Genomic DNA, 20700 nt, shown 5'->3' with positions numbered 1-20700 from the left:
GTTGCTATGGATGGGTTGCTATGGAGGGTTGCTATGGATGGGTTGCTATGGAGGGTTGTTATGGATGGGTTGCTATGGATGGGTTGCTATGGATGGGTTGCTATTGATGGGTTGTTATGGAGGGTTGCTATGGATGGTTTGCTATGGAGGGTTGCTATGGAGGGTTGCTATGGATGGGTCGCTATGGAGGGTTGTTATGGAGGGTTGCTATGGATGGGTTGTTATGGAGGGTTGCTATGGATGGGTTGCTATGGAGGGTTGTTATGGATGGGTTGCTATGGATGGGTTGCTATGGATGGGTTGCTATGGATGGGTTGTTATGGAGGGTTGCTATGGATGGGTTGCTATGGAGGGTTGCTATGGAGGGTTGCTATGGACAGATTTCTATGGAGGGTTGCAATGGATGGGTTGTTATGGAGGGTTGCTATGGAGGGTTGTTATGGAGGGTTGCTATGGATGGGTTGCTATGGACAGGTCGCTATGGAGGGTTGCTATGGATGGGTTGCTATGGAGGGTTGCTATGGAGGGTTGCTATGGATGGGTTGTTATGGAGGGTTGCTATGGAGGGTTGCTATGGAGGGTTGCTATGGACAGGTCGCTATGGAGGGTTGCTATGGAGGGTTGCTTTTGAGGGTTGCTATGGATGGGTTGCTATGGAGGGTTGCTATGGATGGGTTGCTAAGGCCCCAATTACTATTGTTTGTACCCCTAAAAGGATGGATGAGGAGTAGGAGGAGGAGTATGGAACAGGCAGCACCCTCAAATCTTCAGAAGTATGAGATGAACCCCAAAAACTTGGAAAGGTGGATCTCACACGTACCGACACAGACTATCACGCAATTTAATTGATCCCCAAAGGATTTAATTGAATAGCGGAATAGAAAATATGATCAAAAAGAAAGTGTATGTATCTCACACGTACACCACCACACTAGGCCCCAATTACTATTGTTTGTACCCCTAAAAGGATGGTTGAGCAGTAGGAGGAGGAGTCTGGAACAGGCAGCACCCTCAAATCTTCAGAAGTATGAGATTGTGTTCACTGTACCCCACAAAGATTGTGTTCACTGCACCCCACAAAGATTGTGTTCACTGCACCTCAAAAAGGATTTTGTTCACTGCACCCCACAAAGATTGTGTTCACTGCACCCTAAAAGGATTTTGTTCACTGCACCCCAAAAAGATTGTGTTCACTGTACCCCCCAAAGATTGTGTTCACTGCACCCCACAAAGATTCTGTTCCCTGTACCCCACAAAGATTGTGTTCACTGCACCCCACAAAGGATTTTGTTCACTGCACCCCAAAAAGATTGTGTTCACTGCACCCCAAAAAGGATGTTCACTGCACCCCAAAAAGGATTTTGTTCACTGCACCCCAAAAAGATTGTGTTCACTGCACCCCACAAAGATTGTGTTCACTGCACCCCACAAAGGATTTTGTTCACTGCACCCCAAAAAGATTGTGTTCACTGTACCCCCCAAAGATTGTGTTCACTGCACCCCACAAAGATTCTGTTCACTGTACCCCACAAAGATTGTGTTCACTGCACCCCACAAAGGATTTTGTTCACTGCACCCCAAAAAGATTGTGTTCACTGCACCCCAAAAAGGATGTAGTTCACTGCACCCCAAAAAGGATTTTGTTCACTGCACCCCAAAAAGATTGTGTTCACTGCACCCCACAAAGATTGTGTTCACTGCACCCCACAAAGGATTTTGTTCACTGCACCCCAAAAAGATTGTGTTCACTGCGCCCCAAAAAGGATTTTGTTCACTGCACCCCAAAAAGGATTTTGTTCACTGCACCCCAAAAAGGATGTTGTTCACTGCACCCCAAAAAGGATTTTGTTCACTCCACCCCACAAAGATTGTGTTCACTGCACCCTACAAAGGATTTTGTTCACTGCACCCCAAAAAGGATGTTGTTCACTGCACCCCAAAAAGTATTTTGTTCACTGCACCCCAAAAAGATTGTGTTCACTGCAGCCCAAAAAGATTGTGTTCACTGCACCCCACAAAGGATTTTGTTCACTGCACCCCAAAAAGGATGTTGTTCACTGCACCCCAAAAAGATTGTGTTCACTGCACCCAAAAAAGGATGTTGTTCACTGCACCCCAAAAAGATTGTGTTCACTGCACCCCACAAAGATTGTGTTCACTGCACCCCACAAAGGATTTTGTTCACTGCACCCCAAAAAGATTGTGTTCACTGCACCCCACAAAGATTCTGTTCACTGTACCCCACAAAGATTGTGTTCACTGCACCCCACAAAGGATTTTGTTCACTGCACCCCAAAAAGATTGTGTTCACTGCACCCCAAAAAGGATGTTGTTCACTGCACCCCAAAAAGGATTTTGTTCACTGCACCCCAAAAAGATTGTGTTCACTGCAGCCCAAAAAGATTGTGTTCACTGCACCCCACAAAGGATTTTGTTCACTGCACCCCAAAAAGGATGTTGTTCACTGCACCCCAAAAAGATTGTGTTCACTGCACCCCAAAAAGGATGTTGTTCACTGCACCCCAAAAAGATTATGTTCACTGCACCCCACAAAGATTGTGTTCACTGCACCCCACAAAGGATTTTGTTCACTGCACCCCAAAAAGATTGTGTTCACTGCACCCCAAAAAGGATGTTGTTCACTGCACCCCAAAAAGATTTTGTTCACTGCACCCCAAAAAGGATTTTGTTCACTCCACCCCAAAAAGATTGTGTTCACTGCACCCCACAAAGATTGTGTTCACTGCACCCTACAAAGGATTTTGTTCACTGCACCCCAAAAAGATTGTGTTCACTGCACCCCACAAAGGATTTTGTTCACTGCACCCCAAAAAGATTGTGTTCACTGTACCCCCCAAAGATTGTGTTCACTGCACCCCACAAAGATTCTGTTAACTGTACCCCACAAAGATTGTGTTCACTGCACCCTAAAAGGATGTTGTTCACTGCACCCCAAAAAGGATGTTGTTCACTGAACCCCAAAAAGGATTTTGTTCACTGCACCCCAAAAAGGATGTTGTTCACTGCACCCCAAAAAGATTGTGTTCACTGCACCCCAAAAAGGATTTTGTTCACTGCACCCCAAAAAGATTGTGTTCACTGCACCCCAAAAAGGATGTTGTTCACTGCAGCCCAAAAAGATTGTGTTCACTGCAGCTCACACACAGAAAAATGGATGTGGATCACTGACACCTGCTTATCTCCTATCCCACACCACACAGCAATATCGATTGTAGTTTGTAGAACACACTTTCCCTAAAATTCAGCAGCAGCAGCCTCTCCCTAACAGGATTGAGAAGAGATCGTAGATCAAGATTGAGTGCAGAGTCACCCCACCCCCCACACAGCAATATCGATTGTAGTTTGTAGAAGACACTGACCCTATAATTCAGCAGACTCTATCCCTAAAATGCCTACAACTCGCCCTGCCTAAACACTCCGACCTGTCCCTCAATTCTATCCGGACACAAATGGTTTTTTCCTGCCTGTCTTTCCCTAATCAGCAGCCAGCACGTTGATGTGTGCTCTGTCCCTGATCTAAGCAGCAGAATGAAGACGCTGCGGCTGCCTGGAACTTATAAAGACTTGGTCACATGCTTCAGACGGCCAATCACAGCTACTGAGACATTTGCAGGCATGGCTGGGATGGCTTAAGGCACACCAGTTAAACGATTGTTGATTGGCTGTTGAAAGCCCGCCATGAAAAGAGCGCCAAAGCATGCAAAACCCGGAAATAAAACGACCGAACACGGATTTTTACCTGAACATACAGTAAAGTGTCCGTGTCCGTGTTCGGGTACAAAAAATCCAATTATTCGGTACGAACACGAATAATACAGTCCGTGTTCGCTCAACACTACCCACGATCGTTCCCAGCTGAGAGAGAAGGACGGTCAGATGTTGTAAACACAGCAGACCGTTCTCTCTGGAATGATCACAGAGAGCCTGTGATCCTTCTATATAGGAACACAGATCTCTATGATCATTTCACAAGCCCCTCCCGAATACAGTTAGAGAACATCCCCTAGGCTCACACTTAACTCTTTGATCACCCCTGGGTTAACCCCTTCCCTGCCAATGTCATTAGTAAAGTAGCAGTGCCTATTTTTAGCACTGATTACTGTAGTAATGTCACTGGTCCCCCCCAAAAGTGTCAAAAATGGCAGTTAGGGGTCCGATCTGTGCGCCGCAATGTCGCAGTCCCGCTAAAAATCGCTGATCACCGCCATTACTAGTAAAAAAAAAAAAATTAAAAATAAAAATGATAAAAATCTTTCCCCTAGTTAGTAAACGCGATAACTTTTGCGCAAACCAATCAAAATACGCTTATTGCGATTTTTTTTTTACCAAAAATATGTAGCAGAATACAAATTGGAATAAAAACAATTGGATGAAAAAATTTGATTTTACATTTTTTTTTTTTTGGGAATGTTAATTAGCAGAATGTGGATATATATATATATATTTTTTTTTTTTTCAGAATTATCGCTCTTTTTCTGTTTATAGCGCAAAAAAATAAAAATCGCACAAATACCACCAAAAGAAAGATCTATTTGTGGGGAAAAAAAAGACATCAATTTTATTTGGGTACAGCGGCCGCACGACCGTGCAATTGTCCGTTAAAATAACGCAGTGCCGTATCGCAACAAATGGCCTGGTCATTAAGGGGGGAAATCCTTTCAGTCCAGAACTGGTTAAATAAAGAACAATCTTTTTTTTTTTTTTCTTTTTTTTTTGTGAATCGAACATTTTTTATCGCATACAATAATTTATGCAAATGAGCTACGCATGCGATAATCGTTAGAGAATTTACCCCAATATCTGAATATGGGATTTACTAAAGATTCTGAAAATTCACAAAAAATTGTCTGTAAGAGATTCCGGCGTGAACAGAAAAGGATAAAATGTATATTTACAATTGTTTCTTTGTGTGTTCCCTGTCTGCCTGCAGTGTAGATTTATCTCTTGTTAATCCAGAAATAAAAACACATGATACATTGTATCAATATCCCCCCCCCCCCCCAATTTATTGTGTACAGTGCTTCAGACTATGCTGGTGTTATATAAAAGATATCTGTCTCTGGGGGTCCCTCTAGTGTCTATTGTGTGTACTGCAAGGCTCCAACCACAATGCAGAATAGAGAACCGATGAAGGAAAACACCAATGGCATGGCAGGAAGGGGCTCCTGTGTTCCCAGTTACTGCTCAAGTGTCTTCCAGTGTTACCTCCAGTGTTTCTAACATTCATTCTGCATGTTTCCAGTTCCTCAGTCTCTTGCCATCCCCAGTGTTCTCTGCGTCGCATCAGCAGCCTGTATCCCAGTGCAATTCCCTCTGAGTTTCAGCCAGCCTATGACCTACTCCAGTGTGGCCCTTTCACTTTAGTGTGTATTCTGCACCAGTGACCCCGTGTTCTCCAGCATACACCTTTTTTTTTTTTTTTTTAATAATCTTTATTTAACCACTTTACCACCGGAGGATTTTGCTGTCTTACTTCCAGGCCACTTTTTGCGATTCGGTGCTGTGCGACTTTAACGGACAATTGCGCGGCCGTGCGACACTGTACCCAAACAAAATTGACGTCCTTTTTTTCCCACAAACAGAGATTTCTTTTGGTGGTATTTGATCACCTGTGCGATTTTTACTTTTTGCGCTATAAACAAAAAAAGAGCGTTTATTTTGAAAAGATAACAATATTTTTAACATTTTTTTTATATGAAATTCCCCCCCCCCAAAAAAATTTAAAAATCAAAAAAATTTTTCAAATTTTTGGCCAATTTGTTTTCTGCTACCAATGTTTGGTAAATAACAATCACAATAAGTCCCCGTTCACACTGGGGCGACCTGTGAGGCGACCTGTGAAGCGACCTGGTCGCCTCACAGGTCGCCGTAGGTCGCCTTCCATAGGGAAGCTGCGGACCCGTTCTAATAGGAGCGACACAAGTCGCTTCGACTTAGAAAAAGGGTCCGGAGCTCCTTTGGGGCGACCCGGAGCGACCGTCATAGACTTCAATGTTATGAAGTCCGTGCCGGCCGCTCCGAGGTCACGGCGCGCTGCTCGCACCGCGACCTCAGAGGTCGCCCCGGGAAGTCGGATCGCCCCAGTGTGAACGAGGCCTAAGTGTATTTTGATTGGTTTGCGCAAAAGTTATTGCGTTTACTAACTAAGGGAAAGATTTCCGTCATTTTTGGTGTTTTTTTTAACGAGTGATGGCGGCGATCTGCAATTTTTTTTGTGGGACTGCAACATTGCGGCGGACAGATCGGACCCTTGACTGACATTTTTGACACTTTTGGGGGTACCAGTGACATTACTACAGTAATCAGTGCTATATATATGCACTGTTACTGTAAAAATGACACTGACAGGGAAGGGGTTAATTTTATTGGAGAGGGAGGGGTTAATGTATGCCTGGTGCTTACTGACATGTGTGGGGGGAGGGGACTGAGTGACACAGGGACAGATCGCAGGTTCAGCTATGCTGAACCCTGCAATCTGACCCTGCCTGTCACTTAGGAGATCCACCCGCTCTGTTTACACAGGCGGGTGGATCTCCAAACTAGATTCCCAGACGATCGGGGAAGAGCAGCGGCGATCGCCGCCACTCCTCCCCTGGCCCGACTCCCGCTGGGACTGAAAACAGCGGGAGCCTACAGAGGGAGCCTACAGAGGGAGGAGTCTAGCGACGTAGTACTACGTCGCTAGACGATAACGAGCCACATTGCTGCAGTAGCAGCAACGTGAGCAGACGTTAAGTGGTTAAGTAAACAAAAATGTATACATAACAAACCAGAACAGAAGACAGTTGCAGATATAAAACACATATGGCAAGTGTCCTAACATCGGGTAATCACCTAAACTGTGGGCAGGAACGCGTATTCGATAGATTTTGCCAATAGGTCAAACAGAGTAAATCCTCATCTTGGATCTGGCCTGCCCGCAGATTGGACTGGTCCTCTCAGAAATGAACCCCTGCACCAGTCCAAAGGTGTCGTGGCATATATCAAGTACAAAATGCTAGACAGTAGCCAATAAACAGCAATTGTAATATAAAAAATAGAAAGTAGAAAACCAAACAACAAAAGAAAAGGGAAAGGAAGAACACAAAAGGAAAGGGAACGGAAATTTAGGGGTTAGGAACTGAGGTGGTGGAAAGGTTACAGAGCAGACATATGACTACGTATCAGGACACATGAGCAAGTGAGGGCATGAAATCCCCAGAGCAGCCATGGCATATAACCTCCCATCCAATCCAATCAGTGTACGATGTGTTGTGACCTGGAGAAAGATGGAAAAGGGAGACACTTCCCTAACACTAGAAATATTACACATCAGAATAGAACATCCATCCCAACCAGATGTCCAGAAAAAGAGCCAGTTGGTCCTTAACCACTTGCCGACTGCTGTCAGTATATTTACTGCGGCAGTCAGCTGCTCCTGGGCAAACCGACCTAGTACTACGTTCCTGTAACGCTCATGCGTTTTATGTATAATGTGGATTTACAGCTGCAGAAATATTCCACTTCAGTAGTCATGTAGAGAAACGCTGAGACACCAATCCCAACTCCCAAGACTCATCATGTGTGGATGATCTCAATTCAGCAAGTAAATACACACACTCAATAAGATGTTCCTAGAGTGACTTATGTATATAGTAATATAGTGATGATAGCTGAAGAGACAGGTTGGGTAGAGATGGTAGATGACAGACACTTGAAAGGAATGTTCTTGAAAGTAAGATAGTAGCAGATGGGATGCAGATAGGTTTAGCAATCATGTATGGTAGCAGATGATAGAGTAGCAGGTGAACATACAGGAGAGACCAACCCAGTGCAAGAGCAGATGGTAGTAGGCTCAAGAGCTAGCAATCTTAGATAATGCAGATGTAGTAATAGTCTTTAGTATGCAGCGCTAGATAGTGTACGCTTTTAGTATGAAGGGTATAGAGGTTTCCCCTGTGGGGTACTTATCACTAATAGCAATGTAGCAGAGGAGAGGTTCGGCAAGAGCGGATGATCCGGTAGCGGGATACAGGGATCAGCGCAGCGTGGTTCCGACAGCGAGGTATGCTTGCAAGCATGAGAGCTTCAAGGCAGGTTAGCATCAAGGCAACAAAGCAGGTTGAACGAACACATGTGAGTGAAAGCTGGTGATTTAAATAGCTGTGCAGTCCGGCGCTCAGTGATGACAGCATCAGTCTTAAAGGTGTATGCGCACCTTACCAAAAGAGAATGGTGGGGCGCATACACTTAGGAAAAGAGTAATTAGGGTACCCAAAGGTACCAGAACATTACAGTCCCTCGCCCAGGAGCCTGTAGGGGGCGAGCGCACGCCGCCGGAGGCACGCTCTCGCCCCCACTCGTTCACAGGCATCCCCGCACGTGTGACCGGTGGCTCCGATGTCCGCCGGCCACTCGCGATCTCCCGCTGGAGAGGGAGAAAGGCAGGCGGCTGATGTAAACAAAGCTGCCTGTCATTCTCCCTGATGTAACTGCAGAGATCATATGATCCTGCTATGTAGGATCGTATGTCTCTGTAGTTACATCACTAGCCACGCCCCCCACAGTTAGAAACCCGCCTCTAGGGATACATTTAACCCACTGATCACCAATAAAGTTAACCCCTTCCCTGCCAGTGTCATTTTTACAGTAACAGTGCATATGTATAGCACTGATTACTGTAGTAATGTCACCGGTACCCCCAAAAGTGTCAAAAATGTCAGTCAAGGGTCCGATCTGTCCACTGCATAGTTGCAGTCCCGCTAAAAATCGCAGATCGCCGCCATTACTAGTTTAAAAAAAAAACAATAAAAATGACAGAAATCTTTCCCGTAGTTAGTAGACGCGACAACTTTTGCGCAAACCAATCAAAATACGCTTATTGCGATTTTTTTTTATACCAAAAATATGTAGCAGAAAACAAATTGGCCTAAAATGTTAAAACATTTTGATTTTTACATTTTTTTTTGGGGGGGGGGGGGGAATTTCATATAAAAAATTGTGAAAATATTGTTATTTTTTCAAAATTGTCGCTCTTTTTTTGTTTATAGCGCAAAAAATAAAAAATCGCACAGGTGATGAAATACCACCAAAAGAAAGCTCTATTTGTGGGGAAAAAAAGGACGTCAATTTAATTTGGGTACAGCGTCGCACGACCGTGCAATTGTCCGTTAAAGTCACGCAGTGCCGAATTGCAAAATAGGCCCTGGTCTTTGAGCAGCCAAATTCTCCGGGGCTTAAAAGTATAAACCCAACGCTCTGCTCTCATGACACTATTGACCTCTCTGTTCCATTCAGCCACGGTAGGACAGGAAGCTTGTTTCTAGTGTCTCGGGATCAGGCATTTGGCAGCATTCAGTAAAAATGGGACAACACTACATTTTCCAGCCTGCACTTCTACCTGTTCCCAGTGCCTATATATGTTCCGTGCACAACTGCCTGATTGGACTCTATTACCTATTGACCTGTGAATCCTGTGTTCCAGCACCGTAAGAGCTATTACCTGCACATCTGCTCTCTGTTCCCACTAGCTGCCTGCTCAGGGGAGTCAGTGGGTGTCAGGACCAGGATCATCTGCTGGTGGAACCGTGGTTTCCATAGCAGAATGTTGTAGTTCCAGTGTCCACCAGCAGGTGTCTCCCAGCAGCAAAGTAGACCCCAATAATCAGTCTCCCCCTGATACCATCTTCTAGGACGGTATTTAGTCCCTTCTTTACTATTCCCTGGTGCTTTGTTTTTGCTCTGCTAGCCAGGTACTGCTTTCCATGAATCCTGAGCCTGCTCTTGCTTTGTACCTACTGTATATCCTATACCAGGGATATGCAAACTGTTGCCCTCCAGCTGTTGCAAAATTACAAGTCCCATGAGACATAGCAAGACTAACAGCCACAAGCATGACAACCAGAGGCAGAGGCATGATGGAACTTGTAGTTTTGCAACAACTGGAGGGAGGGCCACAGTTTGCATATCCTTGTCCTATACCCTGCCACCTTGTTCCTGACCCCAGTCATGGTTCCCTTTTCCTGACTGTTCCTTACACCTCCAGTTTATGCTGTTGATCAGTATCCCTCATTTTGTATATATTGTATATAGTTTGTTTGCTAGTAAAGCTTTCTGTTACTCTGTTAGTTTGCTTGTTAGGAATGCTTGTTTTGTTGTTTTACTTATATCTTCATGTTTGCAGTGTATACCGTTTGCTGGTGTTTGGACAGGTTTGTGAATAATCTTGCTTAAATCCTATAAAGTCTGGTCTCAGATTCCCAGTTTTTTTCTAGTGCAGATCTAGCGATCCTTGCTGCTGGTATGCCTGGCAGAAGGCCTGGATGTCTTCTGCAGGAAAATCCATCTACACCTTCAGGAGTTCTGTTGAAGACAATACCGCTCCCTAGATTTTGCGATTCGGCCCTTCTGAGGCCTGTCATGTGTGGGTCCACTAGGCATGCTCTCCTGTCACATACCTGGAGATGGAGCCTGACCTGGAGAGGAAGGCGATCTCTCACACCTCCGGCCTGGTACCCCTGATAATGTAAACAGAAAGCACGGAAGCCTGGAGTGGCACGAGTGCTTAGAAGTTCAGATGGTGAAGGCTGCTGATGTGAGGTCCGTGCGTACTTGGATGCAGGCTGGATCGTGATGCAGGGCAGCAGGTACTTGGCAGACTGGCTGGTAACAGGCAGCAGATGCTTAGCAGGCTGGCAGGTCACAGGCAGCAGACACTTGACAGGCTGGCAGGAATCAGACAGCAGATATAAGGATGGCTGGTTACATAGCAGGGTCAGCAAGCCAGGTTGGTAACTAGCAGGCACATCAGGAACAGAGCAGAAGGCAGCAGAGTAGTCAGGTTCAGGCTGGAGTTGGCAATGGCAAACAGGACGACAGAGGGATAAGGAACAGACGTTGTCGAAGAGCAAGCCAGGGGTCGGTTCAGGCAGAGTACAAGCGTGGTCAGACGGATCAGGACGGCAACAGAGTTTAAACACCAGAACAAGGTAGCAGAACGCTGTAGACCATAAGGCAAGGTCCTAGTGCAGCAGAAGTGTTTATATAGCCCATTTGGCGCCACTTATGAATTGTTTGGCTAATAGGCTTTCTCCGTTGGTTAACAGACATTCTCCGTCTGCACATAACTATGTGTCTGGGCTTACTTCTTCCCGGACATCTCTATTGCCAGTGAGCGTCCTGCCTTTCTGAGTCTCCTTGCAGTTCTCTGAGTTTTCTCCATGGCTACTGCCACCGCCTAGCCCTAGCTGCAAAAACCAATTCCTTGTTAGCCAGTCTGCCCTTTGGTGGGCACAGAGTCCCGTCCATGACAGAAATAATACACTGACATTTTTTTTCATGAAGAAGGATACCTGGTCTCTCCCTGTTAAATTAAAGCCTAATAAAGCTGCTTATGTACTTTTCATTGATTGCACAATATTTCTAGCTATTCGTCTGATAAAACACTGTAAGTCTTGTAAAAACCAGCCTGGTCTTTTCTTCTTAAATTGTGTCCTACTAATATTGTTTACAAAGTGATACTTGTGTTTGTATTTCACAATAAAAACTGTCCCATCTCTCTCTATTAAATTGTGACCTAATAAATATGCTTACATACTGTGCATGAACTGTACAATATTTATGGCTATTTTATGCTAAATATTTTCTTTTCAGTCCAATACTGGATAAACATTTTATTCGATGGCTTCAGTAAGAAAACTTTCTTCATTGATCTGCTTTAAAAACTTTAAAACTGTGTTGCAACAGAATCGCCACCCACACTTCGTTTGTGGGCTTCCGTCAGAATACTGCTTCCTCCAGTATGAACAAAGATATCAGATATTACAGCGCCCCCATACACAACTAACCAGAAACCTAGCTTGTATAGATCTGTAATCTTTATTGAACAGACTCACACACAATATATACCACACAGGAAGACTTCCTGATCAGATTACCCCACCAGGTCAGGTGCCTGATTACATTTTCCTATGCAGATAAAATTGTGTACAGAAATATAATTTACCTGAACTAATTAACTAGCCATCTGAACAGAAACAACAGGTGAATGGGAATCCACATCTATAATTAACATGTTAATTAACTCAGCACTGCAACAAGGCTAAAACATAATACATTACACATAACCCTAAGTATAAACACAGAACCCACAGTTGACAATAGGTGAGTAAATCAGCACAATCAACAATGTGTGGAAGAAAGGTGGTTGAGCTGATGATATTAGCATCTGCTATGAGTCTGAGTGTGTGAAGCAGTCTCTTATTGGCAATAGGCAGCTAGGACTTTTACATGGATCCTAGGCCTAGAGTCACAGAGTCTTCATATATTCCTTGAGATATATTGTTGATAAATATTACTGTCCCATTTGAGTAATCCAAACCATATCATCAGTGTCCATTAAGTCCATCAATTTCTTGGTCACCCTGTGCCCTTAATAGACACAGGGTGACTTACACATAAGAGGGGCCTAGGGAGCTGAGAGAGGGGTTTCTCGACCTCTCTAAGGTAAGCTGTGTGCCACGGGCCCCCCAACCACTATCGCTACCTGTTCTCTCTCATTGGGTTCTCATATGGAGACTTCCAACTCCTTTAAAATGTCAGTGTCCAGTGACCATAGTGCTATCCATACCTTCCTCATTCTCAGAAGAGCCAAGGGATGCAGTTGAGGTCAAACTGAAAAGCCAATTGCAGAATCAGGATGTAAGCAGTCAGGTTTTGTTGATGCTGCTTTTTGGCCAGGTGAACACTTACTGGGTATGACTGCCTAAAGTGTCCCAAACTCTTCTGGTCTGTTCCAGGACATCCTGGATACCTAACCAGGAAGTGCTTCACCACCAGGTTGAGCACATGTGTCAGGAAGCTAGTTCAGCTAATACTAGTTCTCGTAAAGCTAATGCTAATATATGTGTAGCTAATGCTAATTCTTCTTCAGCTAATGCTTGTTCACGTGCACCAGCACACAGACGAGCTCAGGCTAACGTCCAGCGTGCACTGACAGGTAGACGCAGCTACGTGTGCTAACGCGCACCAGCGTGCATGTCTTTGCGCATTGGCGCCAAACTGCCTATTTAAAGGAGACCCTGATGGATGCTAGCTGCTGGATGTTCTTTCAGCTTCCCCTGATCCGCGTTTCTGTGTTCTTGTCTGTGCTGACTGATCTTCCATTGCTGACCCGACTTGTTCTTAACCTCGCTCTGTGGATCCTGACTTTAGCTTGCCTCTGATTATCTGCCTCATTCTCTGCCTGATCTCCTGGTTCCGACTTTAGCTTGCTACTGGACCTTGCTCTGCCTGCTTCCCTGATACCAACCTGGACTGCCTCCTGTCTATCCTGCTGTCTTACCATGTATGGCCCCGGCTCACCATGACTACGTCCCTGACTGTGGCAGTCGCCTGCTATCCAGCTACTGGCACCCATGCTTGGCAGTCACCTGCTTTCAAGCTACCGGCACCCATGCTTGGCAGTCACCTGCTATTAAACTACCGGCACCCATGCTTGGCAGTCACCTGCTTTCAAGCTACCGGCACCCATGCTTGGCAGTCACCTGCTATTAAACTACCGGCACCCATGCTTGGCAGTCACCTGCTATCAAGCTACCCGCACCCATGCTTGGCAGTCACCTGCTATCAAGCTACCGGCACCCATGCTTGGCAGTCACCTGCTATCAAGCTACCGGCACCCATGCTTGGCAGTCACCTGCTATCAAGCTACCGGCACCCGTGCTTCTTTGAGCCTTGTACCTGTGTTACCACCCCCAGGGGTGCTCAGACCAGAGCCACAGAGGAAGCCCTCTCATCAACTCGGCCTCCAACCAAGGTATGTGACAACATGCATCAGGCAAGAAAAGTGTGTGAACTTTCCCTGCTGAGGGGTGGCAAGAAAGCGGATTCCACCAACTCTTGGCCTGTGGGGGGCAAGTGGTTCTGAATAGTGCCAGGATAAGATAATCTGGAGCCCAGGATGAACATGCCAAACTGTGCCCCCCCCCCCCCCAGGATGTATACGCATTTTGTGTCAGCAAAAAATACCTCCACACCCCTAAAAAAGAGCACAAATTTGCATTCTTACCTCCTAATTGTAATTTTCCCCTCCTTTCTGTAGAAATCCACCTCCTGCTGAAATCCCACATTCCAACACAAATCTTTGCCCCCCACACCCTCCTGCCCCCGCTCAAATCCTCTCTCTCCTATCACAACCCCCCCCCCCCCCAGAAAAAAAAAATCCCCCTCCTAGAACAAATTCTCTGCTCCTCAAATTCCCCCTCCAAGCACAAATCCTCTTTCCCCCCCTCCCAGCACATGACACCACAGTGCCCAGAGCAGCAGTCCCTTCTGCCCACCCCTTGTCCCAGCCCTGGTTCTGAGGAGTCACTGGCTGAGGCCCTTGAGGGGAAAAGGAGGAGAAGTGACTGCGCTAAAAGGGAAGTTCTGAGGCCCTATTATGACTACTAGATGGAGTTAATGATCATAGGAAATAAATGGGAAATTTAACTCTCACTTCAGTGAGTCTCAACAATGAGAGCACATCCATAGCAACCCTCCATAGCGACCTGTCCATAGCAACCCTCCATAGCAATCCTCCATAGCAACCCTCCATAGCAACCCATGCATAGCGACCCTCCATAGCAACCCTCCATAGCAACCTGTCCATAGCAACCCATCCATAGCAACCCTCCATAGAAACCCTCCATAACAACCCATCCATAGCAACCCTCCATAGCAACCCTCCATAGCAACCCATGCATAGCGACCCTCCATAGCAACCCTCCATAGCAACCCATCCATAGCGACCTGTCCATAGCAACCCTCCATAGCAATCCTCCATAGCAACCCTCCATAGCAACCCATGCATAGCGACCCTCCATAGCAACCCATCCATAGCAACCCATCCATAGCGACCCTCCATAGCAACCCTCCGTAGCGACCTGTCCATAGCAACCCTCCATAGCAATCCTCCATAGCAACCCTCCATAGCGACCCTCCATAACAACCCATCCATAGCAACCCTCCATAGCAACCCTCCATAGCAACTCTCCATAGCAACCCTCCATAGCAACCCTCCATAGCAACCCTCCATAGCGACCCTCCATAGCGACCCTCCATAGCAACCCATCCAAAGCGACCCTCCATAGCAACCCTCCATAGCAACCCTCCATAACAACCCTCCATAGCAACCCATCCATAGCAACCCTCCATAGCAACCCTCCATATAAACCCTCCATAGCAACCCTCCATAACAACCCATCCATAGCGACCCTCCATAGCAACCCTCCATAGCAACCTGTCCATAACAACCCATCCATAGCAACCCATCAATAGCATCCCTCCATAACAACCCTCCATAGCAACCCATCCATAGCAACCCTCCATAACAACCCATCCATAGCAACCCTCCATAACAACCCTCCATAGCGACCCATCCATAGCAACCCTCCATAGCAACCCTCCATAGCAACCCATCCATAGCGACCCTCCATAGCTAACCCTCCATAGCAACCCATCCATAGCAACCCATCCATAGCGACCCTCCATAGCAACCCTCCATAGCGACCTGTCCATAGCAACCCTCCATAGCAAACCCTCCATAGCAACCCTCCATAGCAACCCTCCATAACAACCCTCCATAGCAACCCTCCATAGCGACCTGTCCATAGCGACCCTCCATAGCGACCCTCCATAGCGACCCTCCATAGCAACCCTCCATAGCAACCCTCCATAGCAACCCTCCATAACAACCCTCCATAGCGACCTGTCCATCACAAACCCTCCATAGCAACCCTCCATAGCAACCCTCCATAGCGACCCTCCATAACAACCCATCCATAGCAACCCTCCATAGCAACCTGTCCATAGCAACCCATCCATAGCAACCCTCCATAGCGACCTGTCCATAACAACCCTCCATAGCAACCCATCCATAGCAACCCTCCATAGCGACCTGTCCATAGCAACCCTCCATAGCGACCTGTCCATAGCAACCCTCCATAGCGACCCTCCATAACAACCCATCCATAGCAACCCTCCATAGCAACCCATCCATAGCAACCCATCCATAGCGACCCTCCATAGCAACCCTCCATAGCGACCTGTCCATAGCAACCCTCCATAGCAACCCGCCATAGCAACCCTCCATAGCAACTCTCTATAACAACCCTCCATAGCAACCCTCCATAGCAACCCATCCATAGCAACCCTCCATAGCGACCCTCCATAGCAACCCTCCATAGCGACCCTCCATAACGACCCTCCATAGCAACCCTCCATATAAACCCTCCATAGCAACCCTCCATAACAACCCATCCATAGCGACCCTCCATAGCAACCCTCCATAGCAACCTGTCCATAACAACCCATCCATAGCAACCCATTCATAGCAACCCATCCATAGCATCCCTCCATAACAACCCTCCATAGCAACCCATCCATAGCAACCCTCCATAGCAACCCTCCATAGCAACCCTCCATAGCGACCCTCCATAGCAACCCTCCATAGCGACCTGTCCATAGCAACCCATCCATAGCAACCCTCCATAGCAACCCTCCATAGCGACCCTCCATAGCAACCCTCCATAGCGACCCTCCATAACGACCCTCCATAGCGACCCTCCATAGCAACCCTCCATAGCGACCCTCCATAACAACCCATCCATAGCGACCCTCCATAGCAACCCTCCATAACAACCCTCCATAGCGACCCTCCATAGCGACCCTCCATAGCAACCCTCCATAGCAACCCTCCATAGCAACCCTCCATAGCGACCCTCCATAGCAACCCTCCATAGCGACCTGTCCATAGCAACCCATCCATAGCAACCCTCCATAGCAACCCTCCATAACAACCCATCCATAGCAACCCTCCATAGCAACCCTCCATAGCGACCCTATCTACTGGTTTCTTCCGGACTTCTCTGGACAGTAGATGGGGGTACCTGGGTCACACTGGTTTCCTCCAGACTTCTCCAGACAGTAGATGGGGTACCTGGGTTCCACTGGTTTCCTCCAGACTTCTCCAGACAGTAGATGGGGATACCTGGGTCCCACTGGTTTCTTCCGGACTTCTCTGGACAGTAGATGGGGGTACCTGGGTCACACTGGTTTCTTCCGGACTTCTCTGGACAGTAGATGGGGGTACCTGGGTCACACTGGTTTCCTCCAGACTTCTCTGGACAGTAGATGGGGGTACCTGGGACTCACTGGTTTCCTCCATATATCTCTGGACAGTAGATGTGGGTACCTGGGACCCACTGGTTTCCTCCATATATCTCTGGACAGTAGATGGGGGTACCTGGGTTCCACTGGTTTCCTCCAGACTTCTCCAGACAGTAGATGGGGGTACCTGGGTCACACTGGTTTCTTCCGGACTTCTCTGGACAGTAGATGGGGGTACCTGGGTCACACTGATTTCCTCCAGACTTCTCTGGACAGTAGATGGGGGTATAAAAGAAAATAAATATTCTTCGATATGGACCAAGAAATGTGTGTATTTTAAATGGCAGAGTGATTCTCATGCCAGGGTTGTGAGGAAGAGGCCCTTGTCCCCATCAGCTTGGGGACAAGGTGCTTTGGGGTGGGGGGACAGAGCCCTCCCTGTCCCAAAGAACCCCCCTCCATGTTGAGGGCATTTGGCCTGGTATAGTTTTTAGGGGGGGGGGCACTCACTTGTCCCCTCTCCTTCCTGCCAGACTGCATGCTCAAATAAGGGTCTGGTATGGATTTTAGGGAGGGAACGCACGTCGTTTATTTTTTACGTTTTGGCGTGGGGTTCGCCTTTTAATCCATGCCAGACCCAAAGAGCCTGGTATGCATTGGGGGAGGAGCACATGCTGATTTTTTTTTTTTCATAATTTTTAATTGCCAGCAGGTTTTCTTTACATTCAATGATGAATCATCCATTGTTAAGGACGCAGCGGCCGACTTCCTGGCCCACTCTTTAGCAACCAGCTATTTAGGGGGGGCCTCCCCATGCTGTTTCTGACAAATACCGCATGTGATCAGTGCTGTATTTTGGCCTAGGCCAACAAGGCCCAGGCCTAGGGTAGCACTTTTCAGGGGGGCAGCAAAAAAGCCGCCTCCCTCAACCTGAGATTCTATTGGCCACTGGTTGCTAGAGCCGCCTCTCTCATCCCCCTCTCTCTCACCCATCCCCCCCTTTCTCTCACCCATCCCCCCTCACTCTCTCGCTCTCACTCAGCCCCCTCTCTCTCTCGCGCTCTCTCCCTCTCTCTCACCCCCTCTCATCCATCCCCCCTCTCTCTCTATCTCTCCCATCCCCCCCTCTCTCTCTCTCACCCCCTCTCTGTCTCTCATCCCCCTCTTTCTCTCTCTCTTTCATCATCCCCCTCTCTCTCTCCCTCCCTCCCTCACCCACCCGCTCTCTCTCACCCCCCCCCTTTCTCTCCCTCCCTCCCTCCCTCACTCACCCACCCCCCTCTCTCTCTCTCTCTCCCTCAACCACCCTCCTCTCTCACTCCCACCACCCCCTCTCACCCCCCCCCATGAGATCTCAGGGGTTCATGCTGGGACTTGTAGTCCTTAGATTTTGGAGGGAGTCACATCCATTAAAAAAGGAGTGGGGCAAATTTACATAAGAGAAGGGGGGGGGGGGCCCAAGTCTTGCCTAGGGCAGCACAAATCCAAAATACACCACTGCATGTGATATCACCAGCACAACCCTGGTGATAAATACTGCATGATTTTTTAATCTCTGTTCCGTTTGTGAATTGGACTTGAGAGTTTTTATGCAATAATTAACCAGTTCCGGACCAGGCCATTTTTTGCGATTCGGCACTGCGTTACTTTAACTGACAATTGCGCGGTGGTGCGACGCTGTACCCAGATAAAATTGATGTTGTTTTTTCCCCACAAATAGAGCTTTTTTTTTGGTGGTATTTTATCACCTCTGCGATTTTTTTTTTTTTTTTTTGCACTATAAACTAAAAAAATAAAAAAATATTTTTCTCTTTCTGCTCTGTAACGTTCCCAATAAAAAATAATTTAAAAAAAATCTATTTTTTTCATCATTTTAGGCCAATTTGTTTTCTGCTACAAATTTTTGGTAAAAAAAAATCCCAATAAGTCTATATTGATTGGTTTGTGCAAAAGGTATTGCGCCTACAAAAGAGGGGAAAGATTTGTCATTTTTATTTATTTATTTATTTTACTAGTAATGGCGGCGATCTGTGATTTTTAGCGGGACTGCGACATTGCGGCGGACAGATCGGACCCCTAACTGACATTTTTGACACTTTTGGGGGACCGGTGACATTACTACAGTAATCAAAAAGAAGGAGAAGGAATATCATTCATTCCGAAACGCGTTGGGTTTTTCTTTGCCTTGTCTTACATATGTCCATCTGTGAGCCATTGTATTCTATACATGGATTGTGAATAAATAATATTGCTGCACTAACTATTATTTATTCATTATCTTAGGTGTTTTGTGTTTGGCACTGATTGCTTGCTGCTTTGTGTTTATCACTTGTATTATTTAGATAGGGATTGCGCTGATTATTTTTTCATTTCTATACATGGATTGTGTCTGTGTATCATAACTTTGCCATGTCAACAACCAGATTGTTCTCTTTCTTTGTGTTCTTTTGTTATCATGTTTCGATTTTTTTTTTTTTGACATTTTAAAACGATTTATTCAATAAATATGTATTTTTATATTACCTTTACATACCTATTTTTGAACTTCTATAGTAGGTCGTTACAGTCCCACCCAGTGGGGAACTTGCTTTTTTTGTTTTTGTGCATTAGGGATGAGACCTACTTTTTAATCCAAACCCTCATTCCCCCCCTTCCCCCTTTTTTTGTTTACTACAATAATCAGTGCTAAAAATATGCACTGTCACTGTACTAATGACAATGGCAGGGAAGGGTTAACCCAGGGGTGATCAAGGGGTTAAATGTGTACCTAGGGGCGTTTTTCTAACTGTGGGGGGGGCGTGGCTTGTGAAATGATCAGAGACATGTGTTCCTATATAGAAGGATCACAGCGCTCTGTGATCATTCCAGAGAGAAGAACGGTCAGCAGGGAAGGCGTTAACCCAGGGGTGATCAAAGGGTTAAGTGTATGCCTAGGGAGGTGTTTTCTAACGGTGAGGATCACAGGCGCTCCGTGCTGATTCCTGAGAGAACAACGGTCTGCTGTGTTCATAGCAGCAGACCGCCGTTCTCTCTTCACGGGGAGCGATCGAGGGTGCCCAACGGCAATCGCGCGCGTGCGCCCCCAGGATTCCTCATTTCGAAGGAACCTGCCACTATATAACTGCGGCAGCTGATCGGCAAGCGGTTAAGGACGCGGCGACTGGCTTCCTGGCCCGCTCCTTAGCAGCCAGCTATTGGGGGGGGGGGACCTCCCCATGCTGTTTCTGACAAATATCACATGTGATACCACCAGCAAAACCCTGGTGATAAATACTGCATGATTTTTTCAATCTCTGTTCCATTTGTGAATTGGACTTAAGAGCTTTTATGCGATATTTAACTGCACATTTTTCATGAACGTTAACCACTTACCGACTGCCCACCACATATACTATATGTATGCAGCAGGCTGGCTCCGCTTCACGAATCGCCGGGAGAGCTCCTGCTAGTAGGGATGCCGATCCACAGGACTGGCAGCACCAATTGCGGCTGGGCACCCACGATTAGGGTTGAGCGGACACCTAGATGTCCGTGTTTGACGGGTTTGGCCGA

This window comes from Pelophylax lessonae (assembly GCF_965119305.1).
Source record: "Pelophylax lessonae genome assembly, chromosome: 2".
NCBI lineage: Eukaryota > Metazoa > Chordata > Amphibia > Anura > Ranidae > Pelophylax > Pelophylax lessonae.
Note: the sequence above shows the minus strand (reverse complement) of the source record.